This window comes from Tyto alba, unplaced genomic scaffold (assembly GCF_018691265.1).
Source record: "Tyto alba isolate M040663 unplaced genomic scaffold, T.alba_DEE_v4.0 Super-Scaffold_1, whole genome shotgun sequence".
NCBI lineage: Eukaryota > Metazoa > Chordata > Aves > Strigiformes > Tytonidae > Tyto > Tyto alba.
Window position 1 is genome coordinate 19,825,398 of NW_024881261.1, and position 16,599 is coordinate 19,841,996.

Below are 16,599 nucleotides of genomic sequence, written 5' to 3' on the forward strand. Positions count from 1 at the left end.
AAAGATCCTGGGAGATAATACACTCAATTAAGCAAAATAGGTTGCAAAGTGTACCTACATGTAGTTCTGGGTTGCATTAGAAATAAGGCTGGTTTTAAATGCATCTTTTGGTCTGTGCCATATGATATTCTGATATTCCAGGAATTGATAATGTCTGTGTAAAAAGTGAGGAGGCCATGGAATAACAATTACACACCCTCTTTTTTCTAACCCAGGTTCCATATGCGACTTGCATAGCCATGTATCTTGAGGAATTCATCAGAGTTTTTTGATATTTCGCTGAAGCCCTGTATGTGAGTAAGCAACTAGAGCTTGCCTTCACCTTCAGAAAGGAGCCTCTGCTTCCAAGTGCTAAGTGAGTAATGACCTTCTTTCTTTGGAGTCAGCAAGATTTGGACTGTAGCTGCAGAGGGAGAACTGAAGGAACCATGGGGACTACAGTTTCTCCAGCCTGTGATGTCTTTGGCTTAATTTCAGAGATGTTGGGGAAGCTGTGTCCCCTTAGCTATAGTATGCCAAAGGTTGTATATTCAACTATTAGTGACCGGATCTGAAAATGTTACTCTCAGCATGCTGCTACAGTATATCCGGTGCTGTTGGCTGTCTGTATCAGAGAGGTGGAAGAAGAGGGCAGAGGAAGGAAGGCAGCGTGGTTTTTGGTTTACCACAGATAACTGTATATAAAGGTTCAATTAAAGAGAACATACTTTAAGAACATACACACATAGGAAGGCCATTCATCAACTGTACCATAGCACTTAACCATTCTTCAAACTCTAAAAGCATTCATCTTGCCCATTAACTTCCATAGTGTTATAGTTTCTGATTATTTTTGTTGTTTGGAAAGTATAAAAGAATGTAAAGGTATTATTCTTGTTTGTACAGGGACCAAACCATAACAATCCCCTGCCCCAATGTGTTGTCTTTGCCTGGTCAAGACATCCAGGTGAGGGAATGTACGCCTTTGATATGGTGATTACAGCAGTTCTAGAGGAGCAAGATGCATAGTCCTGCAACCCTGAAGGGATTAAGGGCAATACGGGTGAGTTACATTTTGTTGCTTGTCAAACTGCTAGATGGAGCTGTGCAATGGATCATTTAGCTGGTGTCAGCAGCTGAAACTTGCATGAGAAAAATCTTCCAACAGTGACAAGAGGAATGCTGTCATGAATATGTAAAACATTAATATAAACCAAAACCTTGCATTTCTATTATTATTAGAGTGTTGCTCCAAAGAGTCAAATGAAGTTATGCACATTGTCTTGGTGATATCTAGTTTGTGATACTTCAGTGTTGAAAATGAATTTATATAAAATTTAAATAGCACAAAAGTGTGTTTTAAAGTTGTTACAGTGCCAATGGCCAGGTCAGCAGAGTATGAGCAGTGTTACTGCCTCTCTGTTTTTCCTGGTATCTACAATACATGATATGGGTGGTTCTGTGGTGCTCTGATCATATCTTTTCCATACCACAGAGAAGAAAGGATTACCTGTGGCTTACCTAGACATCAAAATTTCAGCAGCTGACACAGATAACCACTGGTGTTCCCATTGCCGATGGGGAGTTGTCATAGAGACACTGCCAGCCAGACTTGCAGAGGAAGTGCTGCGATGCCGAGATCCCCAATCTCTTGAGTGGTAGCTTACTGGCACAGGCCATCTTGTTCAGACCTGTCTGTTATTTGTACTGCATAGCACTACCAGATAAAGCCTCTTGCAATTACAATAGCAGTGTATTTTGGCAAGTAAAATCCTTCAATGTGAAGCAAAGTTGAATCCAGTTAAGAATCTTTCCAAAATATTACAGAACTGTAAAAAAGAGGAAAAAAAAAACCAAAACAAAACAAAACAAAAAAACAACCAAACAAAATCTCACCAAGAAAGAGCTGCATTTTTTTCTTATTCAAGAACAAGTTTTTGTTACCCACACAGTTGGTGGCAAAAACGTTGTGCCTTTTTTCTACAGCTGCTGTGAGCTGCAGGAAGGTGATGAGTACTTGTGCTAGGGAAGCTGTGCCTAGGGGGTGTGGGCTGCCCCACGAGCAGCTTCACCCCACAGTGAGCAGGAGGAGGGGGAAGCACTTGTAGAGCAGTCTCTCCTAGACACCTCATGCCACTGTCCTGTATGGAGTAGCTCTGACGCCTGGAAGGGGGGAGTCTTTTCCAGTTAATCATCTGCCCTGAAGCTGCTGTTCTTACCCAAACCTCGTGTACTTCCTTAGGTTGAAGGATTTTGAACTTACCCTGGAAGAGCAGTGCAGCACACACCTCCCAGCCCCTGTCTCCTCTGGCTTTGCCTGTGCACTCCTGGGAGCTTGGCTCTTTATAGCAGTGCTGAAAGGCAGCAAGGTCCTGGGTGAAAGACAGGAACCAGGCAGCCCTTGTCTGGTGACAGTGTTTGAGAAGGGTAAGAAAAGGTCCCACTTTATCTTTGTTCTCATGGAAAGTGTCACAGGATGTTTAATGTCCCTTCTGAGCGAAGACCTGCTGTTTTCCAGATCTTGTCTGAAAACCCATGCAGTATTCAGCAGGCTACTTAGTTTATCTTCTTTGGATAAACAAAAGGCTGCTGGAATTTGAAACTTGTTCCAAGAGTCTAGGGTCCAAAGCCTGCTGAAATCTGTGTGAGTCCTTCCCCTGGTCTGGGGTTTTGAATTAAGTTTGAAAATGTAAAGACTAGCAAGCAACACCAGCCTGACTCCTGATGGTGGGTACGGCATGTTAAGGCTGCTCTGTCTGACAGAGGGACAGCCGTACGCACAACTTTCGGTGTCGTTTCCACTCTTGAGTGTTGCCTGACTTTGGACAGGTATTTGGTAAAAATACCTTCCCAAATGCTCGAGAGCGCTGATCCAGAACTCCCAGTAGAGGCTTTACCTTGACGGGGGGAGGAAAAAAGCCCCAGCTTTTTACTGTGATGAAAGTACCCGTGGCACTGTTGAGACGCCTCTTCCATGGCGATGAAGGTACCGGGCAAGGGGGGATTCCCGGTCCCGCTGGAGGGAGCCGGAGGCAGGGCCGGGGGAGGCAGCCGGGCGGCGCCGGGACCCAGCCGGCGGGGCGGGCGGGCGGGCGGCCGGGGTCGCCGCCGGTGCGGGCCCCTGCGCGCCCTGCGGAGCGGGGATTAGAGCGCGGTGCTCCCCCGGCCCCGGGCGCTGGGGGACAGGCGGCGCGAAGCGGGGCGGGCGCTGCCCCCGCCCCGGGCCGCGGGAGCCACCGCCCCCGCGGGGCCAGCGCGCAGCGGCGGCCCCGGGCGGGGCGGGGGCGGCAGCCTGCAGGTAGGGGCTGAGCGGGGGGCCGCGGAGCGCGTCCCGCGGGTTGCAAGGAGGGGAGGGGGCGAGCCCGCGGAGGGTGCGCTGGGGTTGGGGAAGGAGAAGCGGGGGGCGGTCCGCGCCGCCGCGGCGGTGTGGACATTGCTGGGGTACACGAAGGTAGGGGCGCGCAGCTGCGCCGGGGCCGCGTAAGGTGCGCGGAGGGGCCACGGAGCGGGGCGGGCGGCGCGGTGGTCTGCGGAGGCGGTTTGCAGCGCTGCGCTGGGGCTTCAGCTGGGTCGTTTTCGTGCCCTGCCTGCATCATGGAGCCTAGAACTACAGAAATGTTTAAAAAAAAAAAAAAAAAAAAAAAAAAAAAAGGCAAACCCACCGTTACATTAAGGAACTGTATATATGTGCATACAAATATATGTGCTCTGGGTTAGATAAAATGTTAGTCAGACAGTTAGACGGCGTTTCAAGTTCCTGGATGGTATGAGGAAAACTTAATTACCTTTTTTTTTTGTTGCATAAGCAGAAAAGATCTACCTGTTCAGAGATGGCAGCACGAGGCTTTGCTGCGTGTGCCGTGCCTGTGTGTGCACGGACCCTCCTGGCTGTCCCCACTCCTCGTTTACACAGGCTGCGGCCCGGCGTGGGTGTGGAAGTGGCTCCCAAAAGAGCTCCGAAAACAGGCGCAGACTGCTCGGGGATGGGCTGGAAGAGCTGGTCTGCAGTCTTCCCCAGAAATAGTTAGCAGTGAAAGTGGCTAATCACAGTGATCCCTATCCTGAATGGCCTCGATAACTTTTCTGTGATATTAACATAATTCATTTCCAGGAGAACACTTAGTCCCTTGCAGGACTTAAGCAGGTGTGCAAAAACATACTTAAGCTAGGTGGTATTGTAAGCATGTGTTTTACAGGAAATTTTGTGATCATAGGCAGGTTGACTGAGTTCAGAAAACTGCTGAATGAAAAAAAAAATCCAAAAGATATAATGAGTAATATCCTTATTTTGAACTTTCTGATTATTTGCTACACACTTATTTACTGATGTGTTCTGTTTGATATCTCTAGGGGTAAGTTGTTAATTGGGTATTTGGGATGAATTTGGGTTTGTGTGATAGCCTTTTGACTGAATTGACTTCATTAAGTTAACAAGCTGATTGGGGTAGCTGAATCTGTCTGTAGTTGTAAGTCCGTTCCTGCAGTGGCAATGAGGAAACATTCCCGTTAGCACTGGGAAATTGGAGGATAACATGGAACTTAATGAAGTGAAACAGGATTGCATTTTGTTCAGAGTGGCCCTAACTGAGGCATAATAGAATCATGTTGTTACATCAAATCATTAGCTGTTACTGTCTTTTCACATTTTTTTTTAGCCATGCATAGCTCATTATGTGTTTTTTGGTTTATATTTTTTCACCTGTATTATATTTAATCTTTAAGTTTCCATGACTCACAACAGTGTAACAAGCTGTATTTTAACAAAAGGTTTCTCAGGGCTTCCCTTAGGGGTTTCTATGTTCCTTTAAAATTCAATCATTAACTTTTGCTTTAAACTCAGGTTGGAAAGTGATGATGAAAGACAGCATAGCACAGTGTGTAATGTAATTTTACAAAGCTTTATCAGAATTGATTTAACTGATGTGTGAAGGGGGAAACCTCAGGAACCTTCTTTTACCTCAGCTTGCACATTCACATCAGCTTCAAACTGTATTTTGTTTACCAAACGAGTGGCTCGCTACAGTAGATCGCCTGACTGATTAGATTTGTTGGGGTGGTTCTTGCCCACGGCTGCAAGGATGGGAACCAGGAGACCCCCAGGGACCCCTTCCAGAGCCATATTCCCAGGCCAAGATCCTACGGACTGGGCATGGGGGGTGAAGATTCTTCAGATGTTTCGATGCAAGCACAATTGCTTCCTCAGGGAGAAATTTGGCATGTGTTTCCTTAGACAACCGTGCTTGCGTAAGCAGCCCCCTGCCACCTTCTGAGCTGTACTAGTACAACCATTTGTGGGGCTGGTGGTGAACTGCATCGGGGAACTGCCACGGGTTCAAAAGCATCTTTTCTTCTTTGGTTATCGATTACTTTTAATTCTCATTTGTCTGACTGTGTGGCTGCTGTGTCAGGGCTGAGAAAGTGGCCTGAGAGGAGGGAACGTGTGGTAGGGAGTGGGAGGTAAGGGCTGTTTCTGCTGGCATTGCTGCTGCTGCAAGAAGTTATTGCTTATCAAATTGTGCTCAGTAGTAGATGACGTGGTTATGGCAGTTGCTTGGAAAACCTAGCTGAATGCTCAGATATCTTAATACAGTTGTGTAGATATCTTAATACAGTTGTGTGCACATGCAGTTATCTGTATACACAAAGAACTTATTCTGTGTTTCTATTGTAATTCTGAGTTTTTGCCTAATGATTTTTACTTTTGTGATGTATAGCTATGTATTTGCATAACTTCAGGATACATTTCCTATACTATTCTCTTGCAGTGTGAGCATTTCGAAAGACCATTTTTCTGCAAAATGAAGCCAGGCATCCTAAGGGTATGAGTTTTATTAATCGGATTATATTCAGCTGGATAGGTGGATGCCTAAAATTCTAAAAGGAAAGATTAAACCACCCCTAAGAGGGTGCCTCTAGTCCTAGGGAGCGTAATCGTTACTTGCATGCAATTCACTCTTTTACATGTGCATATAATATTAAATATACCTTTGAATGTACCATAGACCTGCTGTTAAATTCTGAATGGCAGAAGTGATTAGGCGGAAAGCACTGTTTTAATTGGTATAGTGAGACTGGAAAATCAGTGGGGTGTAAGCTTTCTATAATCTGCTATAATTTATTTCTGTCTGGAGAGCATTGATGCTGTTGTGCACTGTTTTAGGACTTATTCTCATTGTTACTTTAGACACCTTGTTTCTTCATCATGATCCTATTGTAGCCAGTAAGAAAACACTTAGAACACATCAACTTCTGTGTAGCATGTGTGCATATTTAGAGAACGATGGTACGCTTTCTTGTTCATAGAACTTGAAGGAGTAATTACTTGCTGTTACAGTCCTTATTCAACGGAGAAGCAGCACAGGCTTTTCTTCAAACATGAAACCAGAAACTGTATTAGCATTAAGAAAAATGTGTTACCTTTACTGTTCACCTTACGGTGGGTCACTACAACTGCAGTTTGGATTATCTTCTTAGAGTCTCATGTAGATTTCGAAACGCAGATTTTTTTATTAAAAAAAAAAAATCTTCATTTTATCCATTCTTTCTGAGAGGAAAGGGGTTTCTTGCCAGCAGCCTTATGAGAGCCAAATACATCTTCCATGAGCTATATTGGTGCCTGTATTAATTGACATATATTGATGTGTTTGCGCGCAGTAGAACTGCAAACTTGCTTGCTTGCAGGCGGTAGGCTCCCAGCCTGTGGGATGGAGACATTTGGAAAGGTGCAATCCTTTAAAACCAAAATTGAGACGTTCAGGCTAATCAGTCAACTCTTCTTCATTGAAAATGAAGGTGTTTTCTATTCAGCTTACTGAACTGCAGAGATAGGTTTGTTTTCTTCTCTGGAAGCTGTCTGCGCTTGCTGTGATGTGGTATCTGGAAGAGCTGTTGCCGATAGGACTCTATACCAATTTGGCTTCTCTAGATGAAGATACCCAGATGGACACTGTCTTTTTCTGGATTGTCTCCTTGTCTCTCTTAGGCTTGTAGAATGCTGGATGCAACTACATGTAGGGCAAGCTATGGTCTTCTGAGTACAGAATCTTTGGTGTTAAGGTCCGTCATCCTTCTGCTTTTGGAAGAAGCATTCTCCGTTTTCCAGTACCAGAGGGCAAGGTGCTGCCATGTGCCCAGCTGCTCCGACAGCACCATCTGGGCATGGTCACAGACAGGGTGGTAGTACAGGTCAGGGTCCAGCAGAAAGCAGGTACAGCCAGGAGGCACATGCAGTATCTTTGCTTTCACTGTAAAGGCAATTTTCTCTGCAGCATTTTAAGCTGTGCAGGCCCCTGAGGCAACAGATCATCACTTTGGCAGCAAGATAACTTATTCAGTGGTAAGATTAGCCAGCAATTTGTGGCAAACTTCTTCCCCAGAGCCTGCAGCAGCTGGGAATTGTGGAATTGGGTTGAGGGAATGGGACAATATATTTTATTAGTGAGCTGAGATGAGCTTAGTCTTCATTAGTAAAACTCTATCAGTTACTTTGCATACAATACGAAAACCATTGAATAGTTGTTTCTCAGCTGCAGTTCAGTGCTGAAGAACTGCAGATTATTGACAATGCAGGATATTCTTGCTGCTTTTCCTTAGGAATGATAGCAAATTAAGCAGGTTTTTTTTGGTTTTGTGTTTTTTTTTGTTGTTGTTTGGTTTAGTTGTCATATTTATTAGTTTCTCCTTATTTCATTTGATGGGATAATGAAGTGAGAAGGCAGTAAATGAAGTGGTCTTTAGTGTTTGCTTTCAGACAATATTACCTGTTTTCACTGAAGGATTGTTGGTCTGTTTCTTTTTTTTTTTTTTTTTTTTTTTCCTTTTCTGGTGTTCTGTTGTAAGATGATTTTCTGAGGTTTGATATGAATGCTGACTCAGTGTTATGTAGGTAACAGAGAAGAATGAAACAACTGTCTTTTTTATAAATGTTATATGTCTGGTCTGTGTTGTGGATGTACCTCCACGTTTGTATGCACCAGGAAACAGGTTTGCAAATCAATGCAAAGTGTAATTTGGGTGGTGATATTTGAGTGACTAGAGTTAAAATTAATGTAAAAACAATACAGTTGAGATAAATTGGGCTCTTTTTACTATTAAACGTTATTTTCTTTAACTGTTCTGGTTGTCACAAGAATCTATTCAGTTTCTGGGGAATACTGTCCTTAAATGTTTTTTGAATGGTAAGTACATTAGTTGCTGCCACAGGATTGTCATAACAGTGTCCAGAAATAATGGTAATGTGCACCCCTAGGCCATATGTGGATATTTAGTTACAATGTACATTACTGTTCTTTTAACTCACTGGTAGGTTATTTATGGAGAACTAATTTGTCACCCTTTTCTTTCCAACTCCAAGTTTTTTGTGCAATCTGGGAGGGACTTGGAATTATAAATTTTCCTTCTGCTAGATGAGAGTTGGCCTGTGCTTGTCAAGAGAAATGTCTTTTCTGGTCTTGACACTTGTGGTACTATCAAAACGATATCCACAGTTTACCAAGAGATGTGTCCCAACTTCTGGGATTCCTCAACTGTTTCAGTTTGCCAGTGTCCTTGCCTACACACACCGTTTATACTCCATTTCTTCGGGGGTAACCTAGTGTTGAATTCATTTTAAACATTAGGTAAGAGTGCAGATGAAGAAATTTCAGTTCTTGATTAAAAAGTTGGAAGTTCCAGATAAGAGACAAATAGAAGAAGGAAACATTGTCTTTGGATATTTCAGTAATGAAGGGTGTTTCCCAGACATTACAGAAGATTCTAGAGGCAAGTTTTGAGTACAAAATTTGAGAAGATGTTTTGGCTAACAACCACCAAACTCCTGTATCCACTTTCCTGAATAGGACCTGGAAGTTTTGAAGTTGGGAATTTAACTCCACATCCTCAGTACTCTTCAGGATAATGTTGACCTCTTTCTCTCCCTTTGTTCAAGATGGAAGCAGTCTCCTGTCTTTCACTTCTGGTTAATTCAAAGTTTCCTTCCTTCCTTCCTGCAGTTTCTGGATTTCTCCCAATGTGGATGTGGTGACACATTTCCCAGATGTGAAATGCAAATGTGGGAAGTGGGATCTTTCCCCTGCCTCTCTAGGGGTTTCTCAGTCTATGATGCTGTTCAGTTTCTTAATTAATGTGTCCCTCCTGGTTCAAATGGTTTTCCTGATGGCCGGAATGTCTTGGAGCTGTTACAGTACTTAAGCAATGTATTAGAGTCTTCATTGTGCACACATCTTAAATGTGGTTGGCTTTGAAAGCTTCCTGAAGACCACAAAAAATTTCTTAATTTAGTCCACTGACGTAGGCAAATACCTCCTCCTCCTGTCCATTTTAGGGTTTGTCTCATCACCTGTTGTGTTTGACAACATCTACCTCCCTCGAAAGAGAAGGGTTTGGAGCTTGTTCAGGCAACCTGCTGGTTGGTGCACAGTTGAGAAGCTGGTAGTAGACGACTGTGCGCTGCTTGTCGGTGGTCACTGTCCCAGCTCTGTCTTCATACTGCAGTGGACTATGTGATCCCATGTGAAATCATATGCATTACTCATATGCTTTCCCCACAGGGTATTTGGATTGGCAACTCCTTGCCTTTGTGTCTCTTCCTCTCCTTCGGAGGCTCCTCTAATCAGCCCTTCAAGCTCATCACCTTTATTTTTCCATAAAAGTCAATAAGAACAGGGAAAGGCAGAGCTGAAGTAAGAGTCAAGACCAAAATGATTCCACTTTCAAGGCGTGTGACAGCTTCATCTGTCACTGAAATGCTGCATCCAGTCTCTCAGCTATTGAGGTTGAAATGTCATGGGCCAGGGGCATCACACTCAGCCTTGCCTATACAGGCATGGTTTGGCATCAATGTTCAATAAATATCCATTGTTGGTTTTAAAATGCATTGCAGCACTGAAGTTGGTGGGTGCATAGGGGCTGCCTTTTTCATCATATGGGCTAACTTTTGTGTTTGTAACTTAATGTTTTGAGTTGGAGCTTAAGGAATTGATGTGATATTCCCCTTTGAATGTGCTGATGTTGTTAGAGTTCTCATTGGAAGCAGTTTTTAATTTTCTAGAGAAAGAAACATGTCTGGTAGTTCATGTTCTTGAGCATTGCAGCCTTCCAGATGAGATCCCATTAGTTTGGATAACAAACCACTGCCCATCTCTTCTCGCCATGATGATGTCCTGTGCAGTAACATGTTGCTGGAGAGTTCTCTCCCTATTGCCTGTCTCTGTTTGCAACCTTGCTTTCATGCAAATATCCCCTTAAATTACACTTTATTCCATAAAAGCTTGAAAGTTATACAAACTGACCTGCTTAATCTAACAAACCAACACTACTTGTGTTGGCAAAAAGGCAATAGGCATTTGGGAAGCTTCTTCATAAAGTGTCATCTGCCTGTTGATTCCCTTTTTCTCTTTGCCAAACTTCTGTAATAGTGCTTCTTTAATTAGGCTGAATGGTCCTTGTGGCGGCTGTAGCATGATACCAGCAGTAGCAAGCAAAAGTGCTTTTTCTGAAGGGACTGAAAAAAGTCCTCCTTTGGCCAGAGAAAATACTGAAATGGAAGTCAGCTGAGCAAGAAGGACCAGCTGAGAGGAGCAGCACTTCCCCTCTTGAAGATACTGAGTTAATACAAAGACCATGTAGTTTCTTCACTTGAGCGATATTAGTGCTGTGCTGCAGTAGCATCTGGGGTTTTTTGTATAAAAGCTGGTTTACTAAGTATAGAATTAATGTTTTCTGTTTTCTCATCTAAAATAGTTCAGACTTTCTCTGTGCACCTGATATTTTGTATTAAAAATATTCCAAATATTTAATTTGGGAAATGCAGTTGCCATAAAATACAACTTGATGACAGCAGAGCAAGTGGCATTGGATGAAGAATGTACTGAATGCAACATCACAGCCCATCACAAAGGGCCCTCAGGCTCTCAGCAAAATTATGCAATTTGTGTCATTATGTATTGAAGGACCTGGCTTCCACCCTAAATATGTGAAAATCTCAGCAGTCAGAACAAGATGTAATTGGAGAACAATTAAATTGGTCAAATTTCATTTTCAGTTTTTGCAAATGGATGTGTGGCTGAAATGCAAATTGGCAGGAAAAAAAGCTTTATAACAGAGACATCCCTGCGCATCCCAGCCAAAGCTGGCTTCCTGTAGAAGCAATAGTTACTTCTATACCCAGTTCTTTAGCTCGGTGGTGTGCAGCAGAGAGCCCAAGCTTTGAACAGTTACCATTTTGGTTTGCTTAGGGATCCAGATGCAGAGTGTGTAGGGCAGTAAAGCAAGCGAGAATGGGAAGTTTAGAATGAACTGTGACAGGCTCATGACTGTGACCATGCAGACGAGCAGAAGTGCTATTCTTGTGGAGAGTTTGGACACATTCAAAAAGACTGCACCAAACTGAAATGCTATAGGTGTGGTGAAACTGCCCATGTAGCTGTCAACTGCAGCAAGACCAGTGAAGTCAACTGCTATTGCTGCGGTGAGTCAGGGCACCTTGTACAGGAATGCACAGTTGAAGCTACTGCCTAATTATTTTCCTTTGTCACCCCACCTTTTTCTGATTGATGGTTATATTATCTGCCTGATCCACCATTCTCTGCTCTTCAGGAAGCCAGCGTTTCATCTCTTTCTCATTTGTGATCAGAGTTTATCCTATCAGTGTCCATTTAATTTAGCCTGATGGAGTAGCAAGTTGGAAAGAATAAATAGAATTATCCCACGCAGCTAGTTTATTCTTAATGAAGTTAATGGAGTGGAGAGCAATCTCTGGGGAGTTGCAACCCACATGATGTAGTTCTGCCTTTTGCTTATGGTGCACACTATGTAGAAACAACCGATGCATGACTAATGGTAAAATGACACTTGTCAGAATTTCCAAGTTCTGCTTCTTTGCCAGAAAGGATGGAAGAATAAAATACTGCAAATACGAGCTCTTGCATGGGCATCTCAGGCATATCGGCAGAAGTATTTTGCAGATGACTTCTTTAGTAGGCAATTTTGCAGTTACTTTTATGCGAATGAGAAAGTAAATCTTGGAAGACAGCTATGAAAACCACATACATGGAGCTACTCTTTGGACGAACTCCTTGAAAATTAAAAAAGTTAGTTTTATTGCTCCTAGAGAATATAGTAAGCGTGTAAATGATGTTGTCAATGTGTCAATGCCTCCTGACAGGGAAGGGACTATGCAGTTCACACTGAAGCACTAAATAAAAATTGTATGCAGAAAAAAATGGAAAAAATCAGAGGATGTGAAGGTGGTAACAGGCAAGATAATGTGTGGAACAGGTGGAGCGTGTTTTAAGGTGGCTGTGAAGAAGGTAAAGGAAATCAGCTGGCAATGGAGGACTGATTAAAAGTTGGTTGGGAATTTTTTTTCCTTCAGGTGAATTTGGAATTTTGTAGTAATTTAAAATTTATCAGATGGAACCTGACCTAATGTGAAATGTCTGCTCAAGAAGAAAAAAATGATCTAATGATGCAGGATTTGGAGCATGCAACAGAGCTTTGTTCAGGAAGGTTCATAGGCAAACATTGCTAGCAACATCCTTCAGATGTTTTTCAGGCTACCGGCATACACAGATGTCACTTAACTGGAAGTGGAAACTTAAGTCAGTGAGAGATTTCTTAGCTGAGAAATAGATACTAATTTGATTTTTACCTTATTTTTTGTTTATCAGTTTTAACTTGAGATCAAGATTATCCCTTTGTTATTATGGTGTCAATAAATTTATGGGTGAACCAACAGCTCCCTTTAACAACTGTTCTTTGGGATACTCTGGGTTACTCTTTCAGGTAATTCAGAAGATGCAATTTAAGTAATGCTGTCACAATAGTTACAGTTTATTCCTTAGATGTGGTGAATTTCCATTGTAAACAGAAGATGTTCTTGGAAAAAAAATCACTGGGCACTGTTCTGTTTCACTGAAAAAACTTAACTTCACCTAGAGAAGATTTTAAGGAATATCTTCAGTGTATCAAGATAAGACCATGGTTTTTAGACATAATTTTTGTTGTCTGATAATTCTTGAGTTATTTTTGCATCTTTTTTCATCCATGTAATAGGCTGCTTAAAGTGAAACTGATCCCACTAAAAGGATTATTGATAGTGGGATCTAGTTAAGGGGCAATTACAAGGTTGGCTGGAATAACAGGATAAGAGGATAATTGTTGAGTCCTCCTTTCAAGTCATTTGTTTTTTGAATCCCAAGTTGACATGTGGTGAGACTTTGACCAAGCAGTACTCACATGGCTGTACAATCTGAACAGCTAGCAAATGCATTTTAACATTACTGGTCAAGAAGCCATGGTAATAAGGAAGCTGAGCTAGAGGAGCCAGCTCTACTTTTTTTTTTTTTTTTTTAATGTTCTCATAAATGCTATGGGAACATGGTAGCAGGTTGAAAGCCTTATACCTATTTGGAAAATATTTTCATTAATTTATTAGCAAAGTGTTTGTTTTTACAAACTTTCTGATGCAGTGATTCAAGATGCTATGATAAATGGCCTGCAGTCAGTCTGTAGGATCAAGTGAAGTAGCAGAGCCTGCACTGTTTGCTTCTGAAGTGTTTCCATTTGAGAGTTTGCTGATAGGAATGTCTGGGTGTTTTAGGGGAGATTTGGCAGGCTGGGCTAGTTCTGTGGCTGTAAATGCTCTGCTGCTCTCAGCTGCTGTAATTAGGATTGGCTTTAATAGGAAGAAGAGATGGAGTGTCTTTATAAATTCTTTTATGTCCAGTTCTTAGATAAATTTCTAGTGTTTTTTTCTTAGATAACATCAGTCTTTTTGTCTCTTTTTTCTCTTTTCAAGTCCTTTAAAATTTCACCCTTTATGGGCTCTCTTATCGTTGCTGTCTAACATTTGACAAGATGACTCCCTGATGTCTTGCTGTTCCATATGGGCTCTGTTCATCTTTCTTTTATAGCTATCTGCATTTTCAGTGTAGCTGTTGAAGAGAAAAGGCAAACGTGATACAATCTGGGGAAAGGGGTTTCCTGTTTTTCTGCGTACTGTCTCATTACTCCTAATGTAACTCAAACTTCTCTTCTGTAAAATTTCTGCTCTCCTTATTTACAGGCTAGTTTTCCTGCCAGAAGCACCCTTGGGTCCTTTGCTGTAGAGTCCGTGGTCTCATGCTTTTTATGAGTTAAGCTAATCCTATGCTTCTTGTGGTCAGCTATTTATTTCAAGCCCAATTACATCTCCATTCCTTAAATATGAACATGGGCATGTTTGAACACTTACTGTAATATTCTGCTTCCTGACAGTTCTGTTTGTGTATGGAGCTGGGTGTATACAAGCTGAGGAGCTGTATGGGAACACCAGAGAAAGTGGAAATGAACTTTTAAAGAATTAAGCTAGCCAGAAATCTGGAGAGAGTAAAACATACTTAATAGGATGGGTAGATTTTTTTTTTCATGTTTCTCTTACCAAAACAAAAACATTCTCTATGGAGGGAAACATTCTTTAGTATAAAATTTAAAAACTATTTTTGGGCTGCAATACTAATTAGCAGTAGTACACCCTTAAGTAGCATGGAAAGTTCCTGCTGATCATTCCTGAAAATGATGTAATCAGGCAGCTGCACCAGTATTCACTCAGCACAGGGAATTTGAGGCACTTTTCTTGAACCTTTAAAGATACCCTAAAAGTTAAAATAAGCTATTAAGCAAGGATTTAGTTGAAATATGGATGGCTTGGTGAGACTGAATGGAAGACTGAGCATGAAGAATGTGCTGATTTGCCCAAGACAACATGTCAGTTGTTTGTTAACTTTCTGTGTGTAATTTCCCTAAGACAAACTGTTACTTGTGAGTAGATGCATGTTTTCCCAATGTGCATGCTGTCAAATATGTTCTTCCTGGTAAGATTTTTTTTTTTTTTTATGGCATACTAAGAATTTTTCCTCTTGACCTCCATCTGTTTCCTTGTCTTTCATTTTAGTATTTGATGTTTTCTTCCCATCTTAGAAGCTTCCTTGTTGTTACTTTCTGAAATTTGTGTGCAGTAAGACACATATAAGCCTTCTTGTAGAGATGTGTTCATTGGTATGTGCCTATGGCTATATTATTTCTATATTATATATATTTTTATATATATGATATATTATATTATGCTTTTTTAATAGAGTAAATGTGATCTGTGCAATGACTTCTCAGAAATACCTAAACCTGTAAAGCAACGTTCATCAGTAGTTGCTGTTGGAAGCCTGTATCAGGAAACAGCACACGTCCTGGTTTTTTGTCTTAAACTGCTGTCTTTCCAGTATTTAGAGATTTTTCTACCACTCCTGCTAGGGATTATATTAATGCACCATTGTATATATAATATCCATATAGTGTCATTGTTAAAGGGAAAACTAATGGTGGCTTTAAAATTATAGCTACCTCAATTTTACAAGTTCAAGGTTTCAGCTGAAAACCTCCCAAGAAAAATACAGTCACAGTGACAGTTTGCTATCATATGGTGCATATTATCCATTAGAAGAGCACATGCAGCATTAAGTATCCTAATAGCTTTGTTTCAGAACGTAAGCTTGTGTGAATGAAAGGAAATAACATGCCTTGGCTTTTCATGCCTGATTAGTTTTTGCAAACAAATCTTGCATATTGAAGATGATGATGAATTGACGCTAACAGCAGCCCTAGAACATCAGATAAATAGAGGCAATCTTCTGGATAGTTTGTTCTGTAGGTACAGAATCTGTTTTATAAAATAATCATCTCCTTTCCCTTTAGAAAGTACTTGTGTAAGATTCACATCTTGAAATTTAACAGTGAAAAGTATTTTTTTTGTGTGTGAATTGTTAAAAACCTGACAGTGCTACTCAGTATCTGAACACTTCAGGAAAAGGGGAAAACGATGTCTTTGTTTAAGTGCAGTTCCTCATTTTACTAAAACCCAGTCAGTAACCTCAAGGACATTATAAACCAAATTAGTTTTGCATAACTTGAATAAGGCTTTTTCATAAATGGAAGGGCTGAACAGATGATGGCTCTGAAATTGCTCAAAGCACAGGTATGTTTCCTGTAAGTACATCGCTGAGATTTCTGGGTGAGGCCATACCAGTTTCCCGTGGTCCTGCCTCCTCCTTTCTTGGCTTCCCTTCTGCTGAGGAGTGTCTGGGTGCTGGGTGGCAGCTCTTCCAGGACACTGCAGGATGGCTGCCAGCACTTCCCCAGGCTACGACCACCTACCAGGGATGTATGCTGCAACCAGTGTCCATCTGCATTGATTTCTTATCAGAGGCAAGATATGAAAGCTGGCAGCAGCCACAGCTTTTGGGTGGCCTTTGGCGCTTTCAGGTGTGTGCAGGAAAAGGTGTCTCCATAGTCTTCAGCTGCTCGATTTTATCCAGGCACAGCTGCACTGTTGATGCCTGAACACTCCTGGGGTGCCTGCCTGCTAACATCTTAATTTTCTCTGGAGGGATCAGAAGAGCATTTGCTTGGAATCTCCTTTGCCATGTCATGTCCAGCTAACCTAAGAGTGGTTGATTTTTGTATCCTTACCACCAAAGGAGAATCTGGCATGCAGAATCAGTAAAAGAAGGTGAGAGTAATGATTTCCACGGACTAACTGCATAATGGTCTGAGAAAAAAACATCTTGGTCTCACATGTTGCATGATAGC

General features: G+C 41.8%; 1 protein-coding gene across 2 annotated transcripts in view; it reads left to right on the forward strand.

Annotated features, from left to right (window-relative positions):
• Positions 1–3,255: 3,255 nt before the first annotated feature.
• Positions 3,256–16,599, forward strand: part of SLC16A12 (solute carrier family 16 member 12) — a 34,409-nt gene continuing 21,065 nt past the window's right edge. Inside the window, exon 1 of one of the 2 annotated variants that reach the window (XM_042791951.1) lies at positions 3,256–3,277. The gene's annotated coding sequence lies outside the window, so the exon portion shown is untranslated. Of the gene's footprint in view, positions 3,278–14,626; positions 14,725–16,599 lie in introns of those variants that run through there. The other variant, XM_033001804.2, reaches the window with a different exon arrangement.